Source organism: Oryctolagus cuniculus, chromosome 2 (genome assembly GCF_964237555.1).
Source record: "Oryctolagus cuniculus chromosome 2, mOryCun1.1, whole genome shotgun sequence".
NCBI classification, from domain to species: domain Eukaryota; kingdom Metazoa; phylum Chordata; class Mammalia; order Lagomorpha; family Leporidae; genus Oryctolagus; species Oryctolagus cuniculus.
In genome coordinates this window covers 66,876,683-66,892,411 of record NC_091433.1, presented here as the reverse complement: position 1 = coordinate 66,892,411, position 15,729 = coordinate 66,876,683, and the positions used below count along the sequence as shown (strand labels likewise).

General features: G+C 50.7%; 1 long non-coding RNA gene across 2 annotated transcripts in view; it reads left to right on the top strand.

The window, feature by feature from the left end:
* LOC127487457 (uncharacterized) overlaps positions 1 to 14,156 on the top strand; it is a 43,946-nt gene extending 29,790 nt beyond the window's left edge. For both annotated transcript variants that reach the window (XR_007914283.2, XR_007914284.2), the window contains exon 3: positions 13,920 to 14,156. This is a non-coding gene — a long non-coding RNA (uncharacterized lncRNA). The remainder of the gene's footprint in view (positions 1 to 13,919) is intronic.
* The last annotated feature ends 1,573 nt before the right edge of the window (positions 14,157 to 15,729 follow it).

Genomic DNA, 15,729 nt, shown 5'->3' with positions numbered 1-15,729 from the left:
CTTTCTGATAGGTGGTCCCTAAAGCATGTATCACACCAATGCTCCGTTTCCTCCTTCCCTTCGTCTCTGGTCGTATATAACACCCTTATCTTACACCTGGAGTGGTGTGTCACTGGCCTTTTTGGTTCATCTCTCTCCTCTCCAGTCAGTATGCTTTGCTGCAACCCAAGTTAATCTGCCCACGACACAAGTATGTCCTGTCTCCTCCGCTGACACACCCCTAGTGACCCCTGCTTCCCAAGGTGAAGTCCAGGCTTGTAGCAGAGACCTCCCTCATCTAACCCTAAACCACTGCTCCACCCCCATTCTCTGCCATGTGCACCAGGGCCTGTCCCAGTGACACAGCCTGTGCACCATCCTGGCCCTGCAGTGAGCTCCCTATGATCTTCAGTTCTCTGGATTTCAAAGACCAATGCATTTTATTTTTAAATGTGGGAAATGTCTGTTGTTTTTATTAGGGCAGGTAAGAGAGAACACAGGTTATAACAAAGCCATCTATTTTCACCCAGATTTCAGAAGAGGAAGAAAAGCAGCACCACTCCCAATGTAGAAAGGACATCACCTAAAAGCAAGTTTCTTTAAGTTGGATAAATTTAGTTTCTTGAATAACTTACTACCTTGTCTTTGTGCTTTGTTTTTTTTTTTTTTTCTCATTTCCCTCAGTAAAAATGGAATCACCAGCATCTGTCTTGAGATTGATTTAAAATTTTTTTCTTTTTCTTTATTTGAAAGGCGGAGGGCTAGAGGGAAAGAAGGAGATCTTCCATCTGCTGGTTTACTCCTCAAATGGCCTCAAAGGCCATGGCTGGTCCAGGTCAAAACCAGGAGCCAGGAGATCTGTCTGGGTCTCCCATATGGGTGGCTGGGGTCCAAACACTTGGGCCATCTGCTCCTTTCCCAGGTGCACTAGCAAGGAGCTGGACTGGAAGAAGAGCAGATGGAACTCCAAGGATGCTGACATTGCAGGAGGTAGCATAGCTCACTGTCTACACCACCCGCCCCCTGGGCTGGCTTTGGAGACCCACCAACCTCATCCTTTCTTTCTAGAAAATTCCCATGCACTTTTTAAAAAATATTGATTTAGTTAGTTGAAAGGCAGAGAGACAGACAAGGACAGAGAGGGATCTTCCATCTGCTGGTTCACTTCCCAAATGCAGCAACAGCCAGGATTGGGTCAGGCTGAAGCCAGGAGTTTGGAACTCCATCTGGGTCACCCATGTGGTTGGCAGGGGCCTAAGCACTTGGATCATCTTCTGCTGCTTTCCCAGGCACATTAGCAGGCAGCTAGAGCAGGAGGGGAGCAGCCAGGCTTCTAGCTAGTACTCTGATCTGAGATGCCCGTGTTGTAGGCAGTACCTTAACCTACTTTGCCACAAGGCCAGCCCCCATCCACTCTTCATGATCAAATTTGAGTGCAATTTTCCCAGTGGAGTCTTTTTGACTCTGTAAGGCACATGGAACCCCTGTCCTCTTGCTGATGACCCTGTTACAGCAATACACTCAGGGCTTTCTAATGGGAGCTTCCTGGGCATACATTGGTGGGGGGGGGGGGAGGTTATGCCACAGCCCTCCAGCCGTCCTGTAAACAGGCTCTCTTATCCCACATTCCCATTCCCCGTAGCAGCCTTTAGTCACTCAATCTCTTTTTAAAAAAACTCCTTTGGCCTTTCTGGGCACACTCCTGCTTGCTCTTTACTAAAAACTGTGGGAAGAGAGAATTCAGTCCAACCTGTATCTGTCTTCAGCCCCAATGACAGAATACTGAGCCTCAGGTAGCCAACATGACACTTGCCCACCTACCAAGAGACTCTGAGGTACTCAGGGTAGAAAGAAACCCCATTGGGTGCCTTCCACTCACACTCACACTCACACACACTATCCATGTCTGCTTAATAAAGCAATGAATGAATGAAGTCCCATAGGCAGTAATGATGCAGTTCGCGAGATGCCACCGTGTGCTTCTGGGGGACACCCTGGCACCTTCCCCTGCTGATACTTTTCCTGTTGCTGTCATCATAGTCTGAACCTTCTCTTGTGTAAGGAATAAAACATTTTTTTTTTTTTTGACAGGCGGAGTGGACAGTGAGAGAGAGAGACAGAGAGAGAAAGGTCTTCCTTTGCCGTTGGTTCACCCTCCAATGGCCGCCGCTGCAGCCGGCGCACCGCGCTGATCCTGGCAGGAGCCAGGAGCCAGGTGCTTTTCCTGGTCTCCCATGGGGTGCAGGGCCCAAGCACCTGGGCCATCCTCCACTGCACTCCCTGGCCACAGCAGAGGGCTGGCCTGGAAGAGGGGCAACCGGGACAGAATCCGGCGCCCCAACCGGGACTAGAACCCGGTGTGCCGGCGCCGCAAGGTGGAGGATTAGCCTATTGAGCCACGGCGCCGGCTCAGGAATAAAACATTTTTAAGACACCCAGGCAAGGGCCGGTGCGGTGGCGTAGCTGGTAAAGCCGCTACCTGCAGTGTCAGCATCCCATATCAATGTCGGTTCTAGTCCTGGCTGCTCTTCTTCCAGTCCAACTCTCTGCTGTGGCCTAGGAAAGCAATAGAAGATGTATCAAGTCCTTGGGCCCCTGATCCATGTGGGAGACCCAGAAGAAGCTCCTGGCTCCTGGCTTTGGATCAGTGTAGTTCCAGCCATTGCAGCCAATTGAGGAGTAAACCAGCAGATGGAAGACCTCTCTCTCTCTCTCTCTCTCTCTGCCTCTCCTTCTCTCTGTGTGTAACTCTGACTTTCAAGTAAATAAATAAATCTTAAAAAAAAAAGGCATCCAGGCAACCTCTCTGTGATACCTGCATCCGGCAGCCCAGCCGCTGGGGGAGTCCTGTTGCCGAAACAAGACTGTGTCATGCCCTTTCTTAAGCACAGGTAAAAGGCAGGGGGTCTTTTTGTTCCCTCTCTATTTATAAGACTGAGACAGAGACACAGCCCATCTTCGTGGTTCACTTTCCAAATGCCTGCAATTGGCTGGGGCTGGGCCAAGCCAAAGTCAGAAGCCAGCAACTTGCTCCAGGTCTCCCGGGTGGATGACACAGAGCCAACCACGTGAATTATCACCTGCTGCCTCCCAAAGTGCACATTAACAGGAAGCTGGAATTGGGAGCAGAGTCGAGACTTGAACCCAGGCATTTTATTGTGGGTCATGGCTGTCCTAAAATCCAGTCTTAGTCGCTAGGCCACACGCCCACCCCAGTCAGGTATCTTTAATGGTGGAAGAGAATGGACACTGATTTGCTTGGCTGAAGGGCTTATAGCAGCTGCATCTGTGGCTTGTTCCTGTGACCTGTTTGGCCAACTCCCATGGCGTTTCTGGTTTGAAGGCCAGGGAGAAGCGAGCAGGTGGCTTTGGGCCCTTTGTTGATGTTGGCCTAGGGGCCTGAAGGATTGCACATCTATACAATAACTGTACTCTGGAGTTCCTAGAAACTGCCTTCTGCTTGGGGATGGCACCTTGTGCCAACTGCACACACCAGGAAAGCTACAGCTGGGCTACTGGGCAATGAGATTCCAGGAAAATCAGACCCTTTGTGTTCTTTCCTGTCTTGCAACATATGGGCAATGTTGGGAACCTGGGAGCTCCCTCACTAAACCTGCTCTTTGTCTGGGACAGGCTGCCTAAGCCATTCCTAATCTGTGGTAAGCCAGAAGGGAGCAGAGTGAGCATGTCGTATGTTAAGGCTCCTAGTCCCTTGAGTGTTCCTTGGGTGTCTTACTACATATCGGGAATGTTTTAGGATGCTTCCAGAAGCTAGTCTATCCTCTAGGGGCTTGCTTTGAGCAATGAGCCTTCTTCTCTGTAAGAAATCCTTGGGCTGTTTGCTCAAAGCACACAGGAGCAGAAACATCACAGCACACTCTCAAAGACATGGTATGATAAGTGGATGATGGAACCACGAAGGACAATCGGTCCTTGACTGAGATGGTGGAGGTCGTGTTCCGGCAACAGTGATTTGGGGTGACGGAAACAGTGAGAAGGAGACAGAGACCTTTCTCCTATCTGGATGTGATTAGATCATTGCCTTATTGCTGCTATTATTGCAGTTTTGTTTGTTTGGATGGGTGAAAAGGCAGGGCAGGTACAGAACGGGGGGCTTTTAGCTTTTCATCAAGCATCCGCTGGCTCACAAAGTGGCCACTCAATGGAGCAGCATCAGGGCCAGTGGATGCCAGCATCTCACACTGGAGCAGTGGTTCAGGTCCCGGTTGCTCCATTTCCAGTCCAGCTCCCTGCTAATGCACCTGAGAAAGCAGTGGAGGACAGCCCAAGTGCTTGGGCCCCTGCACCTGTGTGAGAGGCCAGGAAGCTGGAGATCCTGGCTCCCGGCCTGGCCCAGCCCTGGATGTTGCAGTCGTTTGGAAGAACCAGCCAATGGAAGGCCCTCTCCTCTCCTCTCCTCTCCTCTCCTCTCCTCTCCTCTCCCCTCCCCTCCCCTCCCCTCCCCTCCCCTCCCCTCCCCTCGTCTCCCCTTCCTCCCTCCATCTTTCCCTGTTACTCTGATGAAAAAAAATTATTATTTAAAAGGCAAAATCATATACACAGGATGTGTTGGGGGAATAGACGGGGAGAAAAGGAGAGAGAGATCTCCCAGAGACTCAGAGTCCAGGGCCCAGCCCACTGCAAGTGTGGCTCTTTCAACCTGGGCTGGGGGTAGTCTCTGGGGACCTTGTGTTGACTCCCTGCAGCTGTCAGAGGCCACCAAGCCTGACAGATATCTGCACGTGTCAGAATCCGAGCGCTGGACAGGAACCAAGCACCTTCCCCCGGACGGAGCTTTTGGTAAATGGGGAGTGGGGGTGGGGGCTCGTTAGCTGCTCCAGGGCCCCTGAAGCCCCATGCACCTGGATTGTGAGTGTCTGTGCCTGGCGGCCCATCTGGCTCAACTTTGGCCCAACCAAAACCCTGAGGCTGAACTGTGTGTGTTTACGGGACAGAAGAAACGGTCAGTGCCCTCCCGCCATTTGTAAAGAGAGATTCTGGAGACTGGAGACCAAGCGTGGTGGTGGTGGGGGGAGGGGGGGTGAGAAGGTGGACCTTAAAGGGAAGCCCAGGCTGGTGCCACAGCTCAGTGAGCTAATCCTCCACCTGCGGTGCCGGCACCCCAGGTTCTAGTCCTGGTCGGGGCGCCGGATTCTGTCTTGGTCGCTCCTCTTCCTGTCCAGCTCTCTGCTGTGGCCAGGGAGTACAGTGGAGGATGGCCCAAGTGCTTGGGCCCTGCACCCCATGGGAGACCAGGAGAAGCACCTGGCTCCTGCCTTCGGATCAGCGCGCTGCGCCGGCCACAGCGGCCATTAGAGGGTGAACCAACGGTAAAGGAAGACCTTTCTCTCTCTCTCTCTCTCTCACTGTCCACTCTGCCTGTCAAAGAAAAAAAAAATAATAATAATTAAAAAAAGGCGGGGGGGGCCGGCGCCGCGGCTCACTAGGCTAATCCTCCGCCTAGCGGCGCCGGCACACCGGGTTCTAGTCCCGGTCGGGGCGCCGGATTCTGTCCCGGTTGCCCCTCTTCCAGGCCAGCCCTCTGCTGTGGCCAGGGAGTGCAGTGGAGGATGGCCCAGGTGCTTGGGCCCTGCACCCCATGGGAGACCAGGAAAAGCACCTGGCTCCTGGCTCCTGCCATCGGATCAGCGCGCTGCGCCGGCCGCAGCGCGCCGGCCGCGGCGGCCATTGGAGGGTGAACCAACGGCAAAGGAAGACCTTTCTCTCTGTCTCTCTCTCTCACTGTCCACTCTGCCTGTCAAAAAATAAAAAAAATAAAAAAAAAATATGTAAAAAAAAAAAAAAAAAAAAAAGGCGGGGGGGAAGCTCAGACCTGCTGTGATGCCAGCAGGCAAGAGATCATTAGAAACCAGAGCCTGCTGGGCCTCAGGATGGGACACGCTGGCCCTGGGAGCGGAGCGGTTGCTTGCTAGCGGAGCAATTCCTCCAGGTTGAGTTCCACTCTCCTTTTTCCAGGAGATGTGTTTGCTTTGGTTGGTGACTAGTAGGAAGCCCAGCGGGTAGCAGCCTGCCAGCCAGAACAATGAAAACGCCCCGACCGCCCTGCACAGGTACCCTGGCTCCTCCGAGAGCTGGGTTTCTTCCTCCTCCCCGAGGCCTTTGGGCCTGGGAGCAGCAGTGAGCACCCCGGGGCCCTGGGCTGACCCAGAGACCTCAGGAAGAAGAGAGAGGGCCCTAAGGGAAGAAGAACCCAGGGTAGCCAGTGGGAAGCAGAGAGTGGGGGTTGACTTATGAGGAAGCAGAAGCAGTGCTGGGGTGGCAGGGGTGTGGCTACACACGGAGGGTGGCGCAGCCAGGTGGGGAGGGATGGGAAATGTTGCTGGGTGCCTCGCATGGGAGACCGAGTCTTTAGGTAGAAGCTTTAGGTATTCACCCTCTTATACTGTAATTCTTTCTGTCTTAGCTTTTTAAAAATTATGGTAAAATATGCATAAGATTGCCATCTTAACCACTTTCAAGTGTGCAGGTGTGGGGCAGTAAGCAGGGTCACCATGTTACCCAGCCATTGCCACTAGCCATTTCTAGAACGTTCTCACCATTGCAGACTGAAACTCTGTACCTATTGAGCAATACTTCTTGTTTTCCCTCCTCCCCGCAGCCCCTGGTGACCTCTGCTCTACTCACATCCCCGTGAATTTGTTGACTCTCAGTGTATTATGTAGATGGAAAGGACGCTGTTTGTCCTTTCGTATTTGGCCTCTTGCACTTAGCGTGTGTGTAAGGTTTATCCCTCTTGTAGCAAATTTCAGGATTTCATTCCTTGGAAAGGCTGAATCATATTCCCTGTGCGTAGATACCGCGTTTCATTTATTCGTTCATCTATTGGTGGCTGCTTGAGTTGCGTCTGCCTTTTGGTTATGGTAAATAATACTGCTGTGGACTCCAGTGGGAGCGGCAGGATTTCCCGTTACCGCTGCCGGCACCCCACAGACTGATGTGCCGCTCCTGTGAAGACCGGAAGTGTTGGTGGCAGAGGGAGAGGCGGCCTGTCCCTGTGCCCACCTGCACCTCCACTGGGCTCTGGTGGGTGGGGACCACAGCTCGGAGTGCCACCACTCGTAACAGGGGCAGGAGTGGAATCCCAGGACGGTGGAGGACCGGCCAGGGAGGGCGGCTATGGGGGAGGAGCAGTAGCCACCTTGAACTTCCCTCTCCATGCAAGGAGAGACTGTTGCGGCCCAGGGAGGCGACAGAGACGGGACCCAACCTACAAGGCTGTGGTGACTCCACTTAGGGCACCGCGGGGAAGGGTAGGGGAGCTCCGAGCCAAACGTGTCCAGTGCTTGTTTTGGCGGACGGAGTTTTGGTGATATTTACTTTCATATCGGATAATAACAGCAAGTTGATTACCGAGATTTAAAAAAATAACAAAATATTCTGTTTCCATGCTTGTACTCAAAGATAGAACCTTGTCGCCACTCCAGGTCTGCTCTGCCTTCCTTAATTCTCTCCAGAGGAAAGGTTTTTGCATCGGAATCATCACAAATTTTGTTAGTCTTTTTAAACGTTAACCTGAAAGACTGCGAATCCATGGCAGGACTGATCGTCTGTGTGTAGCGCTGTCAGGAAACTAAAAATGAAGTGGAGAAATGTTTAGACCATCAGAAATATTCAATGCCAGCACCATACATAAAAATCTAAGATCCCAAACCGAATTTCTGTCACTCTCAATAGAAATACTGGGTAGGTTGGAGGAGCAGGTGGCCAGCTGCTTCTCGGCGGGTCTCTGCGGGTTGGAGACCAGTGCTCCGGAAGGGGCAGAAGCAGGTGCTGCCACCTCACGCACCTGCCCAGCAGGAAGCTTCCATGGGTGAACCAGGAAGAGCGTGCGGTGGTGACCGCATTATTGCTCTGCCAGTGCCAACACTTCTTAGAAGGAAAGGGGAGTGTCTCAGTCCATTTTCTGTTGCTCTAACAGAACATGTCAGACTGGGTGATTTATAAAGGAAAGAGATTTATTTTCGTTCACAGTTCTGGAGGGTGGGAAGTTCAGGTTTGGGCTGTTGCATCTGATAAAGGCCTGGAGCTGTGTCAGTTCCTGGCAGAAAATGGAAGGGCAACAGGCAAGTAGGAAAGAGAGAAAACCAGGAGGGGTAATCTTGCTCTATCACAACTCGTCCTGGAGCAGCAAAGGCATCCATCCATTCTCGAGGGTCCCACCCCAACGACCCAAACACCTCCCACTGGGCTCCACTTCCCAAGAGCCAGAAGCTCCATCCGGGTCGCTCATGTGAGTGGCAGGGGGCCAAGGACTTGAGCCATCTTCTGTTGTTTTCCCAGACTGAATAGCAGGGAGCTGGACTGGAAGTGGAGAAGCTGAGACTCGAACTAGTTCTGTAATATGGGATGCTGGCATTGTAGATGCAGTCTTAACTCACTAGCCACAACACCAGCCTGGAGTCTTGATTCTAACACATGACCTTTGGAGGGACATATTCAAACCATTAAAGGGAGCTATTAGTAATTGTACCAGAACCAAATACACAAATCAGGATATGTGTTTCCCCTAATAAAAGGTGTGTGGGATAATGAGGTCGCCATCGTTACCCAGCAGCAGTGCGAAGCAACATTCTTTAGCCTCAGGTCAAACACGTATCCCTGTGCCGCCACTGGTGTGCAGTCTGAAAGCGAAGCCAGACTCAGCAGTTCCCCAGGGGAGCAGAGCAGAGTACTAGGCACATGCTCCCTTAGGGTGTGCCCAAAGGGTTAGCCACTGGCACGACTCCCCCTGCTGCTGTATTTAAGACTGGAAACTAGAGGGATCAATAATATGAGATGATTGGGGAAGTCCTCATCCATTCATATTAGCTTTTACCAATAATGTCCTCAAATGTTTTTCGTGAGAGGGACAAAAACCACATGATATAATGCTAAATTTAAAAAAAATGGTATAAAGGGCAGGTGTGGGTTCCAGAATCCCTCAAAGATACCAAAATCTGAGGACTCACAAGTCCTTATATGAACTGACCTAGTGTTTACACATAACCTACACAATCCTGTATCCCTAGGGGAGGCATGGTGGTGTGGGGAGCAATCCGGACTAGACTAAGTTACTCGAATTAGGACTTATTCTATGCATCTGCTCTCCCACAATATGGCGCTGGGAGAGAAGTAAACAGCTTCCGCACAGCTGCCTCCAGTTCAACCAATTAACTGTAGGACTTGCTCCTGATTGGAGAGCAGCGTACTCGGCGTGTGGGCAGCCGAGTTGGGATTGGCGGAGGAGGACTATAAAGGAGGAGAGAGACGGCATGCACCAGGAACATCTATGGGGAACATCTGAGGGAACCCGTGCAGCCCCCGAGAGAGCCGGCCGGCGGTGTGCCGCTCCCCTGCGGAAGTGGGGAATGCGGCCAGGGGGAACTGCCCTTCCACGGAGGTGGAAGGGATAGTAGCCAACCCGGGAAGAACCAGCAGCAAACCCGGGGAGGGCCGAGCAGACGAAAGAACAGCGCAGGGTCCTGTGTCGTTCCTCCACGAAGAGGGGGAGCGACATGGTGGTGCAACAGGCTAAGCTGCCACCTGAGCTCTGGAATCCCGCATCAGTGCACTGCGTCAAGTCCTGGCTGCTCTGCTTTCAAGCCAGCTCCCTGATACTGTGCCTGGGAAGATGGTAGAAGGTGGCCCACATCCTTGGGCCCCTGCACCCACAGGGGCGATGCAGATGGCCTTCCAGGGCCCAGCTTTGGCCTGGCCCAGCCCTGGCTGTTGCAGCCATTTGGGGAGTGAACCAGTGGATGGAAGATCTGGTTTTCTCTCTGTCTCTCCCCCTCTCTGACATTCTGCCTTTCCAAGGAATTAAACAAAATTTTAAAAATAAATAAATCGTCTCTAGATTACTTGTAATGCCTGATAGAAGTGCCGTGTAAACAGATGTTATGCTGCATTGTTTAGAGACTAATGATTGAAAAAATGTCTCTGCATGTTCAATACACACGCAGTATTTTTTCAAATATTTTCAATCTGCAGTTGGTCAAATCAGTCAGAAGATTGACCATATAGAATTTTGAGCTATTGGTCACTTGTAATAAAAATTCCTGCTGTTAAAGAAACTGAGACCCGATATACTTTCATAAAAAGTGGAAATGCAGGGGAAAGAAAGAAAACAGATAAATCCAAAAGTCCACTGAGAATTTCATTGAGGAGTGTGTCACTCTGGAATCCCGGAAATGACTGAGTATACTGGGAGCTCTGGTGAGCTAGGTAGGACCATGATTTGGGAAGAGGTTTGGGGTCTTTGGGCCCAGCAGGGCCACAAATTGTGCAACCCTCAATTTCCTTGCCCCTAAGATGAAGTCAGTGGTTCCCAAGCGAAATTCTGCAGGCTAATGGCAAGACGGTTACCACCAGATGATGCTTCTGCGTGTTGCGGACTGGGATGCACGAGCCAGATCCGGTGACTGCTGGGCTCTGTGATCTTCTCCCCAGTCTATCTTTTAAGTGGAGAAACCTAAATTTGCTTTGCTGATAGAAAGCTGTAGCAGAGAAGTGAAGAAGCCATCTCTGCTTTGCTAGCGCAAAATGAAAAGGAAAAACAAACACGTTTTAACATGATTTGGTGCCGGACATTTTTTTCTTGATAGGATACTAGAGAATTCGTCAAGAGTTGTTAAACAGGGAAGTCAAAGGTTCCATTGCAGAAGCTCACTCAATATTTGCCGATTAATAGATTGATGTGCTAATTCAAGCAGAGAAGGAATTTTGCCTCTTTAAAGTCAGGATCTCTAATTGCCCATTCAGAATAAAAATACACTCTGTTCAGCTCAGCAGCCTAGGCTGTCTGTTCCATTATTCAAACAAACACCAAAAAGAATCTAATGTATCCTTTGGCAACCAGAGATAGAACTCCCACATCCAGCTTCTCTCAGGCAGATGTGGCTGAGGGATATTACACAATCCGTGCCCTGGGTTTGACAAAGCAGGTTTAGGTTCTGAGCCCCCAGTCCCCACCCCCAGAAGGCCAGGCAGAAATCCTTAATCAAGCCCCACCTCCAGGGTGTTTACGGGGGCCTCCCAGGGAAACCGGCAGGATGACTGTGGCTGAGCTTTTCAAAACAGACAGAACCCAAAGTCCTTTCAAACAGGCAGCGATCAGAACTATTGATTCCAAAAGGAGCGATTTCCAGTGGCACGGAAAAGTTGGCCTGTGATCATAACTGGAATACATCTTCTTCTCAGCACATTGACTTTCTATTCAAGCGTATTCAAAATGTATTTTTGTTCAACACATTGAGAGCACTCAGCCTTTAAAAAGTGCCCCACTCCGGTCCCCCCACCCCAAATTACTTGTCTCTACCTCTCTCCATAGGCTCGTGGCCCTTTAAATGTTTTTTTGCCCTGTTAAGGTGCCATCACTTGAATGATGCCCTTGCATTTTAGGTAAATGTGGGTGATTTTAAATAATGACAATGCTAAGGTAGTAAAATATCAATGAATGGGCAACATTTGGAAACAGTACGAATGCCCCCATATCTGTGGGATCCGTCTAGAATGGTGTGGCCAGAGCATAGACCACGTGAAATTTCTACTGCACGTCCCTCGTCTGGTGGCTCCTCCACACTGTCCACTAGGACGTCAGGTGTGCCATTGGGTGACTCTGGAGCAGGGATCTGGCTGACTCACACAATGTTTTCTTAAACAGTCATTGTTTGGGTCAATTAACATCTTCCCATCCCTGTGACTGTGTCACTCACGCTATTATAAAGTAATGGTGCGGAAAACATTCTTTAAGTGGCTATGAAATAATGTGGGAGGTGACAGACAAGAAGGCCGGCTGCAAAATAAAAGGACTAGGGCTAGGACATTTCAACAAGCATCCTTAAAGCAAAAATGTGCTACCGGAAGTCTCCGTTTATGCTCCCTGAGAATATATCCCCTTCCCACTTTGTGATCACATTTGTAGGAAAATTAGACTAAACTTAAGAGAATCTTAACAATGTTCTTCTTCCGGAGGGCTGTTCCCTTTGAAACAGTTTCATGTCAATATAGTGTATATCCCTCCTGGATTGTAATCTCTGTAGAGGAAGCAGAAACCATCTGTTATTTTTGTATTCCGAACTCCAATGGCCTATTAATAACAATGGTGACACTGTGAGAGAGGTTTACTACTTACAAAGTCCTTTTGTCTCAGAGCCCCCTCCCAAGGATCCTGTGGAGTGAGTTTTATTGTTTTCCCTGGGTGACAGAAGACACAGGGATGCAGAGAGAATCCCTGCCTTGCTCACCCTGGGCAGCAGTGAGCGGTGGGTAAGAAAACTGTCCCGCTAACATTTGCCTCTTAGTCTGATACCCTTGTGTCTAGGCACGGCCTGGCATGAAGTCTGAGATCCCCGTGTCTAGGCACGGCCTGGCACGAAGTCTGAGACCCCGTATCTAGGCACGGCCTGGCCTCATGGGGGACAAGAATTTCAGTCCCTGTTCCCTGCTGCTGTCTGTGACTGTGCTGTGCCACCCCTTTCCCCCGGGAATCGGCTAAGGCAACACTTTTGTGCGGGGCTGTCTGGTGACCAAGAAAGGTCCCTCGTTTGCCCTGGTTCAATGCATGGAGCTGTGTCGGGTGGAGATGGCAAAGAGGGGCAGTATAAACCGTAGCAGAGTCACGGCCTTGGGTCCTCATGAGAACAGCGCAAAAATCAGGGGCTGCGTTCTATTTCCTCCCGCCACCCCCGGCAGTCAATTGGCCTGGATTCTTTTCTTCCAACCAGAGTACTGAATTACAGTTCAGGGAGATAAAAGTAGGGCTTGCAAAGCAAAGTTCATTAAAGTCCCTTCCAAAAGACGAATGAGTCGGTGGAGAGAAAACCTGGCTCCCTTTTGCTGTGGTTGGAGGCTTTTATCCCTGAAATCTGAGGGGCATTGACCGGTGATGTGGCCGTGATGCTCATGACTGGCGTTTTTGATTGACATCTGGGACTTGCATATCTCGAGCTCTCTGTGCATGCGGCTTCCCAGCATGCATCAGGAACGCCCACGGCGGGAGGAGGGAAAGACGCAATGCTGATTGTATTATAATAGATGAACAAGGAAGCAGGATCACTGTGCTGGCAAGCTGGGTCACTGTGCATGTCCCGTAAACTGGGCCTTTCTAGCTTGCCTGAGTTCCCTCAAGGTCAGAACACTTTAACTGGGTGGTCCTGGGTGGGCCCAGGGCAAGAACAGGGTCCCTGGTCACTCCCCTGGCGGAGCGCTTTGTGGACCATATTGAATTTTCTGCCTCTCATGACCGCCACAAGTCACAAGGTCTTGGAGCAGCCCTTAACCTCTCTAGCCCTTAATTACCTCTTCTGAAAAATAAGAACAGTCCTTATCCCCACTACCTCAGAAGACTGGTGAACTGCTGGTGTGGATGTCGCTTGTCCCCAAAATGTTTCACGGGCTAGAGGCCCGATCCCCAGTGTAGTGGTGCTGAGAGGTAGTTTAAGAGGTGGGGCTTAGGGAAAGATGATTAGGACCCTGAGATTGATGCTGGCCATGTGGAGTGAGCGACTTCTTTGAAAGAGCAGGTTGAGGGGCTGGCACTGTGGCATCGTAGATTAAGCCTCTGCCTGCGCCCCAGTATTCCATATGGGCACAGGTTTGAGTCCCAGCAGCTCCTCTTCTGATCCAGCTCCTGTTATGGCCTGGGAAAGTGGAAGATGGCCCAGGTGCTTGGGCCTCTGCCCTGTGTAGGAGACTCGGAAGAAGTTCCTGACCCCTGCCTTCAGATTGGCCCAGCTCTGGTCATTGTGGCCATCTGGGGAGTGAACCAGCAGATGGAAGACCTTTCTCACTGTCTCTCCCTCTCTCTGTCTGTGACTTTCTCAAATAAATAAATAAAAATCTTTAAAAAAAAAAAAAAAAAAAGAAGAGAAAATAAAGAGCGGGTTGTTGTAAGGGAGGATGGCCTACATGCTTGACCTCTTTTGCTGTTTCCCTTTCAGCTTCTCTGCTCCTGCAGCCATGGGGGCCTCGCCAGGATGCTGGTGCCATGCTGCTTGGACCCTCCCATCACTAGAGTTGAAGGCAGATAAACCTCTGTAAGTTACCAGCCCTGAGTATTTTCAGCACCACAAAATGAGCTAATGCACAAACCCTGGGGATATTTCCTACCTAATGCATGCCACACGTGGCCAGGACACATCCAAGGACCTACCAGGAGCCTACAGCATGGAAGCCCCCTACCCCTCATGTCCCCCAATGCTCCCTGGTGGGTACACACAGGGCTTGGCTGTTATTGTTAAATAAACTCAGCTATTTGACTTCAGAAAACAAATAATAATATGATGGTGAGGCAGAGAAACTGACATATGTTTTTATAAACAAAACTGCTTATTGTTAGTTTTTACAGAGAGAAAATTATGTCTCCTTTCTGTTCTCTAAACTAAAATTGACAAAAAATTATCCAGGTAGAAGTAAAATCCATTTTTTTTTTTTTTTTGACAGGCAGAGTGGACAGTGAAAGAGAGAGACAGAGAGAAAGGTCTTCCTTTGCCGTTGGTTCACCCTCCAATGGCCACCGCGGCCGGTGCAGCCAGCGCACCGTGCTGATCCGATGGCAGGAGCCAGGTGCTTCTCCTGGTCTCCCATGGGGTGCAGGGCTCACGTACTTGGGCCATCCTCAAAAGCATTGATTTTGGACGTGCCCAGAATGAGCAATTTTGATGTATTCAAAAAGAATGCCCCTTCCTTGTTCCCAGAATGTGCACAAGGATGGCTTTGCCCAACAGGGAGCTTGTCCTTGCGTCTGAGATCAGGGCGTGACTGGGCAGGTAGCACCAGGGAGGAGGAGGCCTGCTCCCACAGGCCTGCTAGCCTGGAAAGAGGGCGGGGCAGGAGGCGAGAACACAACCCCCCCTCCCCGCCCCAGGGCCCAGCAGGCAGCCTGCTCCCTGCCTTCTGCTGTCAGCCCTTCACCTCCCAAGCCGCCTGCTGTGTGCATCTGATTTCACTTGCCCTAGTGGATCTGCGGGCAGTGGTCTGGTGTAGTGGCATTTGCTCTGGGGAAAGAGAGCACCAAGCTTCATCTTGTGATCTTTTAGCTCTGGCTGCCTAGAGTACCATGTTGGAAATGAGTCTCAGAGCAGACGTGGCTCAGGGGCAGAGAGCACAGAGCACCCCTCCCATGCCACTGCTTTCCCTTCTCTTGGACCTAATGTTTTCTGAGGATGGTCTTGGTTGGCAGCCTATGGCACGCAAGCTTTGTGTTTTGTTTTATATGCACCATACTTGTGTATAATGTAAATTTTGTATATTGAAAAAGGTGTCTTCCATCTTACTTGCTGTGTAAATGTAGAGCTTACGGAATCCTCAGATTGCAGACAATCTAGTGCAAATCTAGATTCATCCCTTTCCCTTTAGTACACAGGGTCATTCTGAAGTTGAGGAGAGAAGCTCATGCAGATCCTGTGACTTGTCGGAGCTCACTCCCAGTAGGTAAAAGCCAGGGCAGAACAATTTCTCTGTCCTCTCTAGCCATGGGACGTGACTGGCATGACCACCATGTATCTGTCAGATAGGTCAGACTTGTAAGGATTGGAACCCGGGGCTAGGTGTCCCTGCTTAAGTGGAGAGCACATGGAGAGGCCTTGGCCAAGCACAGGTGCAGTCTGTGGCTGCAGAGGGAAGAGGTATAATCAACAGCAGCTGGAACCTGAGAGGTGGCGGTGAGAGTGGGTGACGTTGGGAGATTGTGCAGGTATGTGGTGTTTGGTACTCAGACCCAGGCATTACATTTTTGGTAACAGAAACTCA